General features: G+C 45.9%; 1 protein-coding gene across 3 annotated transcripts in view; it reads left to right on the top strand.

Moving 5' to 3' along the window:
• nlrc5 (NLR family, CARD domain containing 5) overlaps nucleotides 1–17,963 on the top strand; it is a 258,886-nt gene that overhangs the window by 8,297 nt on the left and 232,626 nt on the right. Inside the window, exon 1 of one of the 3 annotated variants that reach the window (XM_063066748.1) lies at nucleotides 1,226–1,546. The exons of the other annotated variants lie outside the window; for them this stretch is intronic. The gene's annotated coding sequence lies outside the window, so the exon portion shown is untranslated. Of the gene's footprint in view, nucleotides 1–1,225; nucleotides 1,547–17,963 lie in introns of those variants that run through there. 3 annotated transcript variants of the gene reach the window in all.

Below are 17,963 nucleotides of genomic sequence, written 5' to 3'. Positions count from 1 at the left end.
GGGCTGAGATGGCCTGTTTCCATGCTGTAATTGTTATATGGTTTTCATGGTTATATGAGAGACAGACTCCAAAGTAGAGATATCAACCAGGGTTTATTCATAAGAATTCCAACAGAACATCAATGGCTCGACCAAACAACAACGTGAGATGTAGCATTCTCAAAACTAGGAGCCTGCAATAACTGCTAATCAGGTGTCAGTTTAAATACTACAAGTAATACCGAATCCCTGAGCCTATCAAAAGAATCTTAACAAGTTTAAGCCGAAAGTACCCGGAGACCACATTACAAAAGAGTGTGTCGCTGGAGAAAAATACAAGAAACTCTAAATGGGTAATGACTCTCGGCAACAATTAACCAATCCAGGTGCTCGAACCATCTCAGAGCCCAATGCTCTCTGGCTCCCTACACAGGCCTAAAGATATGTATGGCACAGATAGGTTAGATAGCCAGAGTCTTTTTCTCATGCTACAGGCTTCTGAAACTAGAAGTTGTTTGTTCATGGTGAGATAGATGTGGTGAAAGGGAATCTAACAGGTTCACTAAAGGTGTACCTGGTATTTAGAATGAGCTGCTGGAGCTGCTGGTGAAAGTAGAAACAGTAACAACATCAAAGAGGCATCTTGACAGATAGTTGAATGATTGGGACTTAAAATCATATGGAATTAATGTGGGTTTAGTATTAGACACAATGATTGGCAGTAGGTAGCAGAGCCTGTTTCTGTATTGTGCCAGTCTATAACTAAGACACTAGGGGAATCCCCCTGCCCATCTTCACAATGGACGAAGGTTTTATTTCAAACCCATATCGAAGGGCAGATGAGCCAGTCTCAAGTGCTTACATCTGAATCAGCATCCAGAGGCCACTAGTAAAAATCTCACCGGAATAAAGTAGCCCACGTAATCACCACCCTGACTAGCCATTCCCTCACTACCAATGCATACACTGCATACTAACTGGTTTAGCCCAATGGTACGTCAGGAACCAGCGGTTTTTCCTATGAAAATAATATATAGCAAGACATGGAATTCCACCAGTCGCAGGTTTCCTTTCAAGCTCCACACTAGACTGACTAGTAAATACAAACACCTTTCTCTCATTATCACGGGGTTCCCTCTCCATCGGCTCCGTTCAGTGGAACGACGACAGTGGGTCAGGAAAGAGGTCTCCCACTGTACTCAGGGACTGGCAACAAACAGTGACGCTCACATCGTGCCAACTAAACTGGCAGCTCTGGGACTTTAAATTCCAGTCATAACTAAATAAATGGAGGAGACCCTTGTGGCTGCTCTGTTCTGGGGGAGTGTGGGAAGCCGAAAGCGGCAGGAATCAGAGGGTCGAATGGGCGTTAAGCTGAGCCGGCAATTTTGTTTTTCCCTCACTTATAGAGAAGGAAGGGCCACGTGATTTTCTGTAAACCAGATCCGAGTTCTTTGAAACCTAGGCAGTGGCGGGTGCTTAGTTTCATTTTCACTTGCGGAGAGAATCGCTCATGAAGCCCCGCGATTCCCTTGCAGGGGCTGGATGCCGGGCCGCCGGTTACCGGGTAGGTGTGTCAGTGGTTGCGGGGTACAGCTGACTAAACAGCCGGCTGCTGCAACCTTTACTTTGTCGGGGCTCGGGATAAAAGTTGGCGGCCTGCCGCTGATGAATGGTCAGGTCGGTTGTGTCATTGCGGTGAGCGGAAGCGGGTGGCAGTGAGGGCAGGAATTAAGGCAGCTCCTGCGAGTAAAGTGAGGGCTGCCTCTTTAGTTTTTGTGTGGAGCTAGTGGCAGGAGATGCAGAGCGGGAAGGGTTTATAAACAAGAGCGCGTGGAGAGGCAGGGGGCGGGAGGGGAGGACGGCATCTTGGCCCATTAAAGAGAAACGGGCAGACTTGAGGGTCCCTGAATGAGTGATGAGTGAAATCATCTCTTTCTCGGGCACGTGTGATGATACAGTTGTGTTATTGTATGTAGCAGCTAGGGGCTCGTGTTATTACCGAGAGAGAGAAAAAGTAATGGATACGGCACAGTACATGTCGCGTAAATCACCGCCGGCTATTGAGCGCATGTAGATGAAACGCTGTGGTAGCATCCATCAACAGTGACCCCCGCCACCCAGGTCATGCGCTCTTCCCGCTGCTGCCATCAGATAGAAAGTCCAAGGGCTTCAGGACTCGCACCACCACGTTCAGGACCACACCCCTCGACAATCAGGCTCGTGAACAAATCCCACTCAACTTCACTTGCCCCGTCATTGAAATGTTCCCACAACCCATGATCTCCCTTTCAAGGACCCTTTATCTCATGTTCTCGATATATATTGTAATTGACTTGTATTTGCGTATCCGTAGTTGTTTTCTTCACTCTGGTTCTTCCAGTTGGAGTTAGGATTCCGTAGATTTGTTGGAGTATGCCCACAGGATAATGAATCTTAGGGTTGTATATGGTGATGTATATGTACTTTGATAATAAAGTCAACTTTGAACTTTGAAATGAATCACAGAAAGTGATTTTTTTTCCAATATGCCGGAGAGTTTAACTCTCTATATTGTCTCCCCCCACCGCCGATACACACGCGCGCGCGCACTAGCGCGTGCATGTGAGTGCTTAGGCGATGTTTCAGCAAAATATGTTTGTAATGTACCGTCTGAGGTCTGAGGCCTCCGCCGGTCAGGGTTGACCATGGACTTTGTGTCCTGGCTGTCTAGAAACGCAAGCCTGGGCGGTACAATATGGAGAGCAAGCTGTTGCAAGTTCCTTTTCTCCACGCACCTGATGAACCCATAGGAACAGCAGAGACCGATATAGTTTGGTACCAGTAGCATTGCAGGAGTTGCCAGTCAGTGTTGAACTCAATGTAGGACTGGCTTAGGGACTCCAGCACCGGATTTTTCCCCTCGGTACTTACTCCCGAAGCCTTCCCCGTGAGTGGGTATAGCCGCAAGACAGCGGTGGTTTGAGATCAGAGTTTTCCTTCTAGATGAGCTGCCAACCACAGCTGATGAGCCCAATCTGCCCGAAGCGACTGGTTTGAAGGTGCCAGTAATCAGCCTTTGCCCATTCTCCTGTCAGTAGAAATGGTTCTGTCGGGTTTAGTAGCTAAGCCACACGTGAAGGCCAGGAGCTGGACTTGGTTGTCACAGGCTGTCTGAGGCTCACGCCACTGGGAGCATTTAATAGGTAGTGGGAGCTTGTCCCATTACCAACCTCCAGCTATCACAACCTTAAGGAACCCATATATTGTAAAATTATTGGGGCATGTCTTTCTCTACATTCATTCTTCCATCAATTCAATGTGTTCTCATAAAAAGCCCCAATGCTTCTCCTGCTTTTTTTTCCCCTAAACTTTGCACCATGCCTGGTCCCACAGTGGCAGCGGCTACCCAGATCTATGGCTTCGGCATAGACCCTTTGCAGTACCTACAATGAGCTTCAGTTTGTTCATCAGTACGCATTGGTACACCCCGGAATGTCCCAGCTAGCTATCACTTATGGACAGCTCCGTAACATGGAAGATCAACAAGTTTTGGGCAGCTCAGCGTTTTTTTTTCAATGGTTGCCTCGTGGCAGCTGTTAGGGTCATACTGCACAGAAACAGGCCATTCAGCCCATCTAGTCTGTGCTGAACGTTATTCTCTATAGTTCCATTGACCCACACTTGGACCTTTGGCAAACGACTCGATACTACGTTCAATATTAAAGATAGGAGGGACTGGGCAACTTTGTCTGACTCTAGATTGGACAAGGAAGCGTTCTATTTCCCATCCCTTAATATGGACTGTGTGACTGATGGAGATGTAGGGTAGTTGTGTCAAACTTCTGATTCCCACCCCAAAGCCCAGTTTGGAAGGCCTGCCCATGATGTTCATGTGAAATATTCTGTGAAAGACCCTCTAGTCCAAGATGCACATAGTACTATCCCTGAGCAGTTGTCAGAGAGCTGTAGAAATGGGCCGGGAAGATCACCTTTTTGGGGCCGTGTGTTCCAAAACATGTTCTGTGGTTGACTCATTTCCTCCCAGATGCTTTCCTTTGCATTGTGCAGTTGTTTTTTTTTAAATACAATGATTTTGGAGAAAGTAAAATAGGTTAGGGCAGGATTCTTAGAAAGGGAGCTTGATGCTTGATGTTGACTCAGTGGGCCAAAGGGCTTGATGCTGTGCTGTATTCTGTTATCTCTATGATTTCAATTCTACAGTCATAAATCTATCATTTTAATTCATTATGTTAACTTGTAATAATTTATATGTGGGTCACCCCAGTTCCCCTGAGCACCAACTCCTTTCAAAATCTCACCATTTTAAAATAAAGGGTGACTTGATAGAGGTGCACAAGATGAAACGAGGTAAAGAAAGAGTGGATGACCAGAGACTTTTCTCCCTAGGCAGAAATGGCTAATGCAAGGGGGCATAATTTTCAGGTCATTTGAGGGAAGTGTAGAAGGGATGTCAGAGGTAACTGCTTCATACATAGTCGTAGGTATGTGGAATGCACTGCCGGGGTGGTGACAGAAGCAGATACATTAGGGATGTTTAAGAAACTCTTATATAGGCACATGAATGATAAAAAATAGAGGGCTATGTGGGGAGAAAGTTAGATTGATTTTAGCGTAAGTTAAAGGCTAGCAGAACATAGTGGGCCAAAGGGCCCCACTGTGCTGTAATGTTCTATGTTATTTTGAGTTCTCCCCATCTGCTACAACCTTATACATTCGCTTAGACTGTCTATATTCCCTGAACTTTCTCTGCACCATCCTCACGGCCCACTCTGTCCGCAAGCTGCCAGCCAGTATCAGCCAGCTTGGATTTATTGAACATCATGCAGATCTCTGTTGTAAATTGAAAGCAGCACCACGCTAGTCAAAAATTCCCAATCCCAAAATGAGTTGCTTATTTGTTCTCTGTTTACTGTCCAATAATCACACCTCAATTCTGTATAGTTCCACACTTTCGAATTTGGTTTAACATAATGTGACAGCATCTCAAAAACTTTCTGAAAGTCTAACTCGATCATGTCTACCAGCTCACCCATACTAGTTGCAGACTATTCAGGCACGAGTAGATTATTGTTGAAGTGTTACCTTTGCATAGTCCTATGGTTATTCTCTAATATCCCATCGTCATTTTACTGATAAATTTCATCATCTCTCTTTACAGTCGATGTCAGGATGACTGGTCCCGTTTTCTTACGCCTTTTCTTAAAAGGTGAACTTAAATTCGCAAAATTCAAATCTACAGAAGCTTGGAAAACACTGGCCAGTGGTCCACTATCTCTATTGTCACTTCCTTCAAGAAATTGAGATACAGATCTTAGGGATTTATCAGCTTTAGACCCATTAATTTCCCCAAAACTAGTTTTATAACTATATTGATGTCTTCCTGGGCACTCAGAATACATACCCATGGAAAACTAAAATGAAGGTTACTCTCTCTCTGCCCTGTTTCTGGGCTGTACAGCTCCCCCATGCCTGCATGGCAGGTGCTGGACAAGCTGGGGTGAACAACGAAGCCCCTCACCACCAAGGAGTGAGAAGTTGGTACCAGGGGGAATTCATCATTGCTGGGGACAGGCAGTTGTTTTGGATGTGACGGAAGCTCTCATCTCCCTCTCTTTGTTTGGATGTTTCAGTTCTCCCAGCCCAAATAACCATAACACCATAAGATACAGGAGCAGAAGTAGGCCATTTGGCCCATCGAGTCTGCTCTGGCATTCAGTCATGAGCTGATCCAATTCATTCCAGTCATCCCCACACCCCTGACTTCACCCCATACCCTTTGATGCCCTGGCTAATCAAGAACCTATCTACCTCTGCCTTAAATACACCCAATGACTTGGCCTCCACAGCCATCGTGGCAACAAATTCCACCGATCTACCACCCTCTGACTAAAGTAATTTCTCCACATCTCAGTTCTAAAAGGATGTTCTTCAATCCTGAAGTTGCGCACTCTTTTCCAAGGCTTCCCTACCATGGGAAATCACTTTGCCATATCTAATCTGTTCAGGCTTTTTAACATACAGAATGTTTCTATGAGATACCCCCATTCTTCTGAACTCCAGAGAAAACAGCCCAAGAGCTGCCAGATGTTCCTCATACAGTAGCCCTTTCATTCTTGGAATCATTCTTGTGAATCTTCTCTGAACCCTCTCCAATATCATATATCCTTTCTAAAATAAGGAGCCCAAAACTGCACACAATACTCCAAGTGTGGTCTCACGAGTGCCTCATAGAGCCTCAACATCACATCCCTGCTCTTACATTCTACACCTCTAGAACTGAATGCCAACATTGCATTTGCCTTCTTCACAACTGACTCAACCTGGAGGTTAACCTTTAGGGTATCTGGCACAACGACTCCCAAGTCCCTTCGCATCTCTGCATTTTGAAATCTCTCCTCACCTAAATAATAGTCTGCCTGTTTATTTCTTCCAGCAAAGTGCATGAACATACACTTTCCAACATTGTATTTAATTTTCCACTTATTTGCCCATTCCCCTAAACTATCTAAGTCTCTCCACAGGCTCTCTGTTTCCTCAACACTACCTGTCCTCTATCTATCTATCATTGGCAAATTTAGCCACAAATCCATTAATACCGTAGTCCAAATCATTGACATACATTGTAAAAAGCAGCAGCCCCAATGCCAACCCCTGTGGATCTCCACTGGTAACCGGCAGTCAGCCAGAATAAGATCCCTTTATTCCCACTTTCTGCTATCTGCCGACCAGCCAATGCCCCACCCATGCTAGTAACTTCTCTGTAATTCCATGGGCTCTTATCTTGCTAAGCAGCCTCATGTCGGCACCTTGTCAAATGCCTTCTGAAAATCCAAGTACACCACATTTATTGCATCTCCTTTGTCTACCCTACCTATAATTTCCTCGAAAATACTATGTTATTTAGATTAAAAGAGAACAGAGTTATTTGTCGCAAATTATCGAAACATATAGTGAAATGAGCCATTTGCATCGAAGCAAATCAGTGAGGATTGTACTGCGCAGTCTACAAATGTCACCATACTTCTGGTGCCAACATGACATGTCCTACGTCTTTGGAATGTGTAAAGAAACCAGAGAGCCCGGGGAAACCCATGTGCTCATGGAGACGAACATACAAACAGTGGCAGGAGTTGAACCCTGGTCACTGGTGTTGTAATAGCAATATGCTAATTGCTACACCTTCATACTGTATTACCTTCGTTACCATGGAGACAGCCCAATGGTAATTTGCATATGGTTTATGTTGTAATCCGAAGACCATCATCTCCTGTGACTGTGCTTTGTAATTTGGACCCTGGCCGTCAGATGGTATCCATGGGCACTGTGGGAAATCTGCTGGACCATTGGGCGCCTCAGGGGCTCAAATCTGTTTTGGATAGTGATGTTCATAAGCTGCGTGTATGATAAAGTAGTGCAGTGTTATATTCCTGTGATACTATAGTCACTGAATAAGCCACCTTTGGAATAACGGGAGAAACAAAAACCAGCCGAACCTCCCACCTTGGCAATTAAATGTCAATATTATGAGGGGCAGCACTGACAAGAGACACAGCTGTACAGTCACATAAAAACTGTGGCTGCAACAGCACGTAAGTGTCATACGGGCATGGCTGGGAACGAACCCCAAGTACAAGACACAGACACTGAAGTACTAGGGACAGGACTAGGATACAGGGTGATGGCAAGGACATGGACAGGAAAACCAGGAACCTGGAACAGGACTGAACAAGAGAGCTAGGAGCCCAGGCTTGGACTTTGAGCCAGAGACTGGACAAGGACCCAGTACCTGGGACTTGCCTCTGGCTCGGACCCCAGAACTAGGCAAGGACGAGGCTTGGCAGGCAGGCAGGACGAGGCTGGAGTCTTCAGGCTTGAGGCTAGAGACTTGGCTTGGCAAGAGGCTAGAGGCTAGAGACATCAGGCTTGAGGCTAGGCAGGAGGCTGGAGTCTTCAGGCTCGAGGCTAGACAAGAGACGAGGTGAGGCTTGGCAGGAGACTGGAGACCTGAGACCTGAGTCCTGAGATTTGAGGCGAGGCAAGGCAAGGCTGGAGGCTGGAGGCAGGAGACTTCAGGCGAGGCTGGAGGCTGGAGGCAGGAGACGAGGCGAGGCTGGAGGCAGGAGACGAGGCGAGGCTGGAGGCTGGAGGCAGGAGACGAGGCGAGGCTGGAGGCTGGAGGCAGGAGACGAGGCGAGGCTGGAGGCAGGAGACGAGGCGAGGCGAGGCTGGAGGCAGGAGACGAGGCGAGGCGAGGCTGGAGGCAGGAGACGAGGCGAGGCGAGGCTGGAGGCAGGAGACGAGGCTGGAGGCTGGAGGCAGGAGACGAGGCTGGAGGCTGGAGGCAGGAGACGAGGCGAGGCTGGAGGCTGGAGGCAGGAGACTTGAGGTGAGGCTGGAGGCTGGAGGCAGGAGACTTGAGGTGAGGCTGGAGGCAGGAGACGAGGCAAGGTGAGGCTGGAGGCAGGAGACGAGGCAAGGTGAGGCTGGAGGCAGGAGGCAGGAGACTTGAGGTGAGGCGAGGCTGGAGGCAGGAGACTTGAGGCGAGGCTGGAGGCAGGAGACTTGAGGTGAGGCTGGAGGCTGGAGGTAGGAGACTTGAGGTGAGGCGAGGCTGGAGGCTGGAGGCAGGAGACTTGAGGCGAGGCTGGAGGCTGGAGGCAGGAGACTTGAGGTGAGGCGAGGCTGGAGGCAGGAGACTTGAGGTGAGGATGGAGGTAGGAGACGAGGTGAGGCGAGGCTGGAGGCTGGAGGTAGGAGACTTGAGGCGAGGCTGGAGGCAGGAGATGATGCAAGGCAAAGCTGGAGGCAGGAGACGAGGCGAGGCGATGCTGGAGGCTGGAGGCAGGAGACTTGAGGCGAGGCTGGAGGCAGGGGACTTGAGGCGAGGCGAGGCTGGAGGCAGGGGACTTGAGGCGAGGCGAGGCTGGAGGCAGGGGACTTGAGGTGAGGCGAGGCTGGAGGCAGGGGACTTGAGGTGAGGCAAGGCTGGAGGCAGGTGACCTGAGGTGAGGCAAGGCTGGAGACAGGAGACGAGGCGAGGCGAGGCTGGAGGCTGGAGGCAGGAGACTTGAGGGGAGGCGAGGCTTGGCTCCTCCTGGGCAGGGCGCCGTTCACCTGGGCAGGGCGCGGATCACCACCCGACAGAGGCAAGGGACAGGAAGGGACAGAACCAACCCCAGGTAACGGCAAGACGGCCTGGCTTACCTGGGCGGAGGCAAGGGACAGGAAGGGAGCTAGGTACAGGGTGGCTCCAGGGCAAGACGAGACGAGAGTTACCGGCAAGAGAAGGGAAGGCTTCTGGCAAAGCAAGGCGAGACGAGAACTTCAGGTGAGGCGAGAGTTACCGGCAAGACAAGGCAGGGCTTCAGGTGAGGAAACAGAAGGCAGAGCAAGGGATACAAGGAGTAAGGACAAGAACAATCCAGCAGCCACACCCTGGTCTCTGGAGGTATTTATGCAGCCAGCCCGAATGAGCATCAGCTGCCTTAATTAGTGCTTAACAGGAACAGAAACAGGGTAGGCAGGAAAACCTGGAGCAAGGGTCGATGGACTGGACCATGAACCAGAATATGGACTTTACAGACTGGACCATGACAGTAAGACTCTTGATACCTTGTGACTCAAAGCTCACCCCTTGATGTCAGAATGTCTTTCGTAGGCCTGCAGGGCACAAGCCAGGTATGATGGATCACTCTTCCCAGATGAGCACAGTGCCAACCATGCAGCCTCACCACCTTGAATGCTTATGCCTTCCACCACTGATAAACCATTGGTATGGTCCATCTGCAGATATACTGCTTTGTTTGTGCATCTTCTCCATCCATTGCCCATTTCATGAAGTGATTGCATTGTCCTTTTTCTGTAACTTTCTACATCTCCCCTCACCATTGTTATCTTTGATTTCTCTGTATCCTTTCTCTTTTTCGAACTTGAAGGTATTGACTATAGATATGTCACTGCATATACCTGTGGTTTTCATTAACTCCCACATACTGCAGCAGCAACACCTCCCCTGCCTGACTATTAGAATCAGAATCAGAATGGGGTTTATTATCACCAGCATGTGTCGTGAAATTCGTTAACTTAGCAGCAGTAGTTCAATGCGATGCATAATCTAGAAGAAAATGAAAATAAATAAATCAATCAATTGGTAAATCAATTACAGTATGCATATATTGAATAGATTAAAAATTGTGCAAAAACAGAAATAACATATACTTAAAAAGTGAAGTCATGTTCACGGGTTCAGTGTCCATTCAGGAATCAAATGGCAGAGGGGAAGAAGCTGATCCTGAATTGCTGAGTGTGTGCCTTGGGTTATTTATATGACTTTCTGACGAGAGTCCACACTCCGTCAATAATACCTGTATGTGTCCACAGGTCTCTGTGTTTCTGCACACCTCTCAAAGTAGCATAAATCTAGGCTGGCATTTTGGTCCAATACTGAAAGAGTTCTGCACCATTTAAGCTTCATGGTCATTGGAATGAATAACCATTTCATGCGTCGGTTTTGAAAAGAAATCTGAAGCTGTTATAATCAATCTGAATTACAAATGAATTTTTAAAAATTAAATTGTGATTTCTTCTTACCCCAGGAACATAACCATTATATAATTTTCAGCCCTGACCTTTTGAGTTGTTCCACAATTTTGTGTCTTTATTGCAAGTTTTCAGCATTCACAATTTTTTTCCTGTTTTTGTGACCATTATTAGTGGTCACAAAAATAAAGACAAATTTGGTTTCTGCTGACAACTTTTTTTGAGGACACCTAAGCATTTACCTCACTGAAGTTTTAAATAAGAGTGCAGATTTCTGTGGTGTGGACTTCATACACTAGTGCAAACACCGTTCTTTAGCTTTGTAACGGAAGCTGGAATCTGCAACCTGTATCCTCTTTCATCTCACTACAAGTCAAAATATGCCTTTGTTCTTGATTAGAACTTTTGTACTAATCAAACTCTATATAACTATTTTTATGGCGCAGCTGTGTATGTGGGTTTATCAGTCTACAGTCATTTACCTCTAAATCCCTGTGCTCTGTTCATGTTCTGTTCAGACCAGAGAAAATCTGATCTTAATAGCTAGTGTTAAAATGTGATGAAGAGTATGGATCAGCTACCAATAGGATGCTAGGACAAAGGCCCTTCAACTTTAAGGCGATGTGTTATTTTCTTAGACAAGGTTATTTTCCATAGAGGACTATAGCAATGGAAGATTATTCATTAAAATATGTAGACTATCACTGAAAAGCAGAATTATAAATCTGGTTCATTATTTATATTTGTGATACTCATTATTTGTATTTGTATTACTCATGCTATAGTTTCAACTGTGTAGCAAGTTCACCTCACTCCTTCCATCGCACCTCTTTTTTACAGAGAAGACTACTGAAAGTACTAATCGTTTATAAGAGAAGATTAGGTAAATTTGTCACATGAACATCAAAACACACGGTGAAATGTTTTATTTTGCATCAGTAACCAACATGGTCCAAGAATTGTGCTGGGATAACCCACAGATGTGGCCATGCTTCTGGCAGCAACATAACATGCCCACAACTTGCCAAGAGAGCACAGGGAGAATATACAAACGCCTTACACACAGCAGCGGAATTAAAGCCCCATCTGTGATCCATGGTCTGGCAGAGCGGTTGGGCTAACCACTGTACGACCGTTTTGCCAGCGGTTCCAATCATTTTAAAAAGGAGAATTCAGCAAATCTGAAATGCAGAGTGCTGGAAGTACTCCTCTGGTCAGGAAGTATCTGTGCAGCAAAAAACCACTAATCTGTCAGGTTGCTGCCCCTTCATCAAGAAAAAGACATTTCAAAATCAATCAAGTTTTAAGTTGCAGGTGACATGATTTAAAACACGTTCGATGTTTAACTCTTCTTACTTAGTATCCTCGGCAGTATTTGTGAGGAGAAAAATATCTGTAGTGAAAGGAAATGTCTATTGCATTAAACAAGTATTTTCTTTTCCTGCTGAAAGTTTCCAGCACTTTCTGTTTCTGATTTTAGGGTTTCAATGGTGTTTTTCAACATGAATCTTTTATTTTGACATTATACACGTTCAACATACTGTTAAGATCTTCCCCCACCAAGAATTTTAACATGATTGTTACCTTTCATCCTTCAGAAATATATGGTGCCAAGATTCCAATACCACAACTCACCTGTAAAGATATTGTGCCATGGAGTCACAAAGTTCTACAGCAGAGAAACTAGACATTAAGCCAGCATGTCCACACTGACATCTTTGCCCATTATGAACATAGAACGTTACAGTACAGTTTAGGCCCTTCAGCCTTTCATGTTGTGCTGACTTTATAACCTACTCCACTTCCAGTTTTCTCTCATCCATTTCATCTCTTAAGTGTCCTTAATATATCTGCACCTGCCACCACCTCGGCAGTGCTTTCCACACACACACCACTCTTTCTAACAAAAAACCTATCTCTGACATCTCCCCTTTACTTTCCTCCAATCACCTTAAAATTATGTCCTGAAAAAAAGGTGTTGGCTGTCCACCTCATCTTATACACCTCTATCAGGTCACTTTGCACCTTCCTTCTCTCCAAAGAGAAAAGCCCCATCTCACTCAGCCTTTCCTCATAAGATGTGCTCGCTAATCCAGGCAGCATCCTGGCAAATCTCGACGGCACTGTCTGTAAAGTTTCCAAATCCTTCCTATAGTTAGCTGACTAGAACTGAACACAATAGTCCAAGTGTAGTCCAACCAGAGTTTTATAGACCTCACAGCTTTTGAACTCATTCCCTGGACTAATGAAAGCTGACACATTATACACCTTCTTAATCATCCTGTCAACTTCATAGGATCTATGAACTTGGATCCCAGGATCATCTGTTCCACCACGCTGCTAAGAATCCTGCTATTAACCAGTTCTCCTTCAAGTTCAACCTTCCAAAGTGTATTACTTCTCTGGATGAACTCCATCTGCCACTTCTTTGCACCCTATCAATGTCTCGTTGTAACCTACAGCAACCTTCTACTGTTATCCAAGGCAACCTTCGTGCCATCTGGCAACTTACTAACCCAGCTTCCACTTCTTCATCCCAGTCATTTATAACAATCGCAAAGAGCATGGGTCCCGGAACAGATCCCTGTGGAACATCAGGCAGAATATGCTTCATCTACAACCACCCTCTGCATTCTATGGGCAAACCAATTCTGAATCCACACGGCCAGGTCTCCCTGGATCCAAGGCCTCGAGCAGGTGTACAGACATACCTAATAAAATTGCCACTGAATGTAGATCGTTTCAATTTCAAATCGTGATTGTCTTTAACATCTTATTGCAACGTACAAGGAGGCCATCTGTCCCTTTGAGCCCATGACAGCTCCAACAGAGCAATTGGATCCAACCCATTGAGACAGGGAGGAAACCAGAGGACCTGGAGAAAACACGTGATGACACGAAGAATACACAAGCACTGGGGGTCAGGATCTAACATGATACCTTGAAGTAGTCGCTGTTCCACTGTGCTACCTTCTCTAACATGGCAGAGTGCTTCAGGGACTTATTCCAAGCTGGCTGTAGCGATAAAAAGATTGTATTAAGTCAGAGACCATTATCTGTGCCCAGCAACATTTTGACTGTGCGGAACTAAAAGGTCTTTGGTGAAGATATGTCTCAATAATGGAAGTTAGTGCACTGGTTCATTGAGCTGTACTCTTAACTGTATCAATGGTCAACACTAGAATTCTTATATTTTTAAGCTTCAAAGAAAAAAAATTCTTCATTTTGCTCTTCTAGGAGTAAGATGGAAGTTTTGACATACAGTAAGCTAGTTTGACACCAGTTATAAACTATTGTCACCCTTTATATCTAATGATCTTGTCTAGGGATCTTTGAAAATAACATTGATATGTACGAGCAACACTCACAACACGCTGGAGGAACTCAGCAGGTCAGGCAACATCTGTGGAAACGATCAGTCAATGATTCGGGCTGGAACCCTTCGTCAGGAGGGTTTTTTTGTGTTTATTGATATGTACAAAAAGTGTGACATTGATATATCCACACAAACACATGCTTGCATTTCAATCTTAAAGACTAATACTCTCTTTTTCAATCTTTTTATTAATTTTCAAATTCATAAATACAACAACAATACAAGTACAAAGAGATTAGGATTACATTGTTGGTAATTAGCATATGCAAATATAAACTACTGTCACACGGGGTTGCTGGGAACAGAACCAAATGCAAGACACAGACACTGAAGTGCAAGGAACAGGACTTGACTAGAGTAGGGACGTGACAGGATTCAGGTAAGGAGCAGGGACAAGAACGCAGAGTTGGGCGAGGGAAAGCAGGACCGGGACTAGGAACCATGGACTAGGAGACAAGACTTGGACTCCGAGCCCGAGACTGGACAAGGACCTAGAACCTGGGTCTTGCCTCGGGCTCAGACCCCAGAACCAGGCAAGGACATGGCATGGCTTGAGGCTGGGGTCTTGGGTCTTGAGCTTGGCTTGGGATCCTCGAGGCTTGGGGACTTGGGTCTTGAGGCTTGGCTTGGGATCCTCGAGGCTTGGGGACTTGGGTCTTGAGGCTTGGCTTGAGGCTGGGGTCTTGGGTCTTGAGGCTTGGCTTGAGGCTGGGGTCTTGGGTCTTGAGGCTTGGCTTGAGGCTGGGGTCTTGGGTCTTGAGGCTTGGCTTGAGGCTGGGGTCTTGGGTCTTGAGGCTTGGAGGCAGGCTTGGATCATCGAGGCTTAGGTTCTTGGAGCTTGGCTGCAGAATCGTCAAGGCTAGGGTTCTTGGAGCTTAGTTATGGGATGCTTGTCTTGAAATGCAGAGGGTGATAACGCGGAGACTGGAGCTGAGAGACAGACTGGGAACTGAACATCAACATAGAGCTGGGACTTATCCTTTGACAAGCCAGGACTCATCTTTAACACAACACAAACATGAGACAGGACAGGTTATAGACATAGAGCCAGGACTTATCCTAAGACAGGCCGGGACTCAACTTCTCCACACCAAGGTGGGACAGGTCCATCTGTTGGGTAATGGCAGGATGGCCAGACTTACCCAACAGAGGCAAAGACAAGACATGTCCCCCCCCGCAGGGCAATGGCAAGATGGCCTGACTTACCCCACAGAGGCGAGGACAAGACATGACCCCCCCCCCCCCCGCAGGGCAACAGAAAAACAGCCTGACTTACCCCACAGAGGCGAGGACAGACAAGACATGACCCTCTGCGGGGCAACGGCAAGACAGCCTGACTTACCCCACGGAGGCAAGGACAAGACAAGACGAGACCCTCCGTGGGCAATAGCAAGATGGCCTGATTTACCCCACAGAGGCATGGACAAGAAGAGACAAACACCAAAGAACAACAGACAGTTCCATCTCTGCTCTGCTGGCTGCAGGTCAGCCAGCAACCTCAGCTGGCTACAGAAACAGCCGGATCCCTACCTAGTTTGGAGTGGCTGGCAGCCACTCAGCTGGCCCGGGAAACAGCCAAATCCATACCACAAAGACCACTCCAACAAGTGGCAATAAGGCTCCATGAAGCAGTGGTCCTCCAACCAGGCCTAGAGATCACAAATGGTTTCATCAGCAGGTTGCTCCAAAGGAGGCTGACAAGACAAACCAGCAGCCCACACTCAATCCCAAGGCTACTTATATTGCAAGCCCAAAGATGGGAATCAGGTGCCAATGATTAAATCAAACAAGGGACAGCTGGAAGACCCAGAGTCCTGAGTCCATGGACTGGACCATGACAACTACAGATAACACAAGTATACTAAGCCTCCCAAGCTCTTAATGTAATTAAACGTGATAAAAAGAAAAATGGAAAAAATGTCAAGAAAATAAAACTCCAAATTAGAAAAAAATAAACTAAACTGAGCTAAACAAAGCTAAACTAAACAAAGCTGGGCTATTATATTACATCGGATACAATCATTAATGTCAATAACTCCACTCTTCTGTCCATATCTGGAGGAATCTGGAGGAAGAGAAGATGACGACACGATGGCAGCGCGTGCGGCCACTTTGGTGGTGATGTCTGTTATTTGTCAAGTAGGGGACCGTGCACAATCCTGATTTGATGGAGACAGACGTGAGAGTATGGAGGAACATCTGGAAAACTTCTGAAATGCCCGCTTCGCTGCCACTGCTACTGTGTGGTAACCGGAATCTCCGGAGCTGAAGGCCTCAAAATCCTCGGCTTTGCATGTTTCAGCGGCTGGGGCGAAGTCGAAGGTGCTTGGCAGAGGATGGCACTTGGGAGCTATATCGGAGAGGCTGGTCGAAAGCTCAAAGTTTTCGGATGGGTGGACTCAGTGTCGGCTGTGGTTGGCTGCTTCCAAGGCATCGGCAAGTTGACGGTGCCTGGAGGTTTATGGCAGGGAGTTTCTCCCTTTTGCCGCCTGCTATCGGGGACTCGGGAGTCGATTGACTCAGGGACTTTTGAAACTTTATTTACCGTGCCCATGGTTTGTTCTTCATCAAATTATGGTATTGCTTTGCACTGCTGTAACCATATGTTATAATTATGTGGTTCTGTCAGTGTTAGTCTTTGGTTTGTCCTGTTCTCTGTGGTATCACTCCGGAGAAACATTGTATCATTTCTTAATGCATGTATGCATTTCTAAATGACAATAAAAGAGGACTGAGTGTTCTCATAATCTAATATATTTAAGGTTAATAAAAAGGATTCGGAAAAGGTCAAGTTATATCATATGAAAGTGTTGAATAAATGGCCTCCAAGTCTCTTCAAATTTAACTGAAGGACCAAAAGTGACACTTCTGATTTTTCTAAATTTAAGCAAGATATAGTTCGGGAAAACAATTGAAATGTAGTAGGAGGATTAATTAATCTCTTTCCAATTCGATAAAATGGATCTTCTAGCCATAAGTGTAACAAATGCAATCATCTGACGAGCTGAAAAGGATAAATAACTACATCCATCATTGGTAAACCAAAAATTGCGGTAATAGGATGAGGTTGTAAATCAATACGCAAAAATGTTGAAATAGTATCAAAAATGTCTTTCCAATATTTTTCCAAAAGAGGGCAAGACCAAAACATATGAGTCAAAGAAGCTACTTCAGAATGACATCTGTCACAGACAGGACTTATATGAGAGTAAAAACGAGCTAGTTTATCTTTAGACATGTGGGCCCTATTCACAACTTTAAATTGTATCAATGCATGTTTAGCACATATAGAGGAAAAGTTAACTCTTTGGAAAATTTTCTCCCATTTCTCTATAGGTAAGAGAAGTTGGAGTTCCCTTTCCCATTTATTCTTAATCTTATCAGATATACCTGGCTGTATTTTCATAATCATATCGTAAATAGTTGCTATTAAACCCTTCTGATAAGGGTTTAAACCTAGCAACACACATCAAAGTTGCTGGTGAATTCAGCAGGCCAGGCAGCATCTCTAGGAAGAGGTACAGTCGACGTTTCAGGCCGAGACCCTTCGTCAGGACTAAATGAAGGAAGAATTAGTAAGAGATTAGTAAGAGATTTGAAAGTGGGAAGGGGAGGGGGAGATCCAAAATGATAGGAGAAGACAGGAGGGGGAGGGATGGAGCCAAGAGCTGGACAGGTGATTGGCAAAGGGGATATGAGAGGATCATGGGACAGGAGGTCCGGGAAGAAAGATGGGGGGGGGGAACCCAGAGGATGGGCAAGGAATATATTCAGAGGGACAGAGGGAGAAAAAGGAGAGTGAGAGAAAGAATGTGTGTATAAAAATAAATAACAGATGGGGTACGAGGGGGAGGTGGGGCATTAGCGGAAGTTAGAGAAGTCGATGTTCATGCCATCAGGTTGGAGGCTACCCAGACGGAATATAAGGTGTTGTTCCTCCAACCTGAGTGTGGCTTCATCTTGACAGTAGAGGAGGCCCCCGTGGATAGACATGTCAGAATGAGAATGGGATGTGGAATTAGAATGTGTGGCCACTGACCTAATTTTTTTTTCCATGATATCAGTT

The sequence above is a fragment of the Mobula hypostoma genome, chromosome 14 (assembly GCF_963921235.1).
Source record: "Mobula hypostoma chromosome 14, sMobHyp1.1, whole genome shotgun sequence".
NCBI lineage: Eukaryota > Metazoa > Chordata > Chondrichthyes > Myliobatiformes > Myliobatidae > Mobula > Mobula hypostoma.
This window is presented reverse-complemented; position numbering and strand designations above follow the sequence as displayed.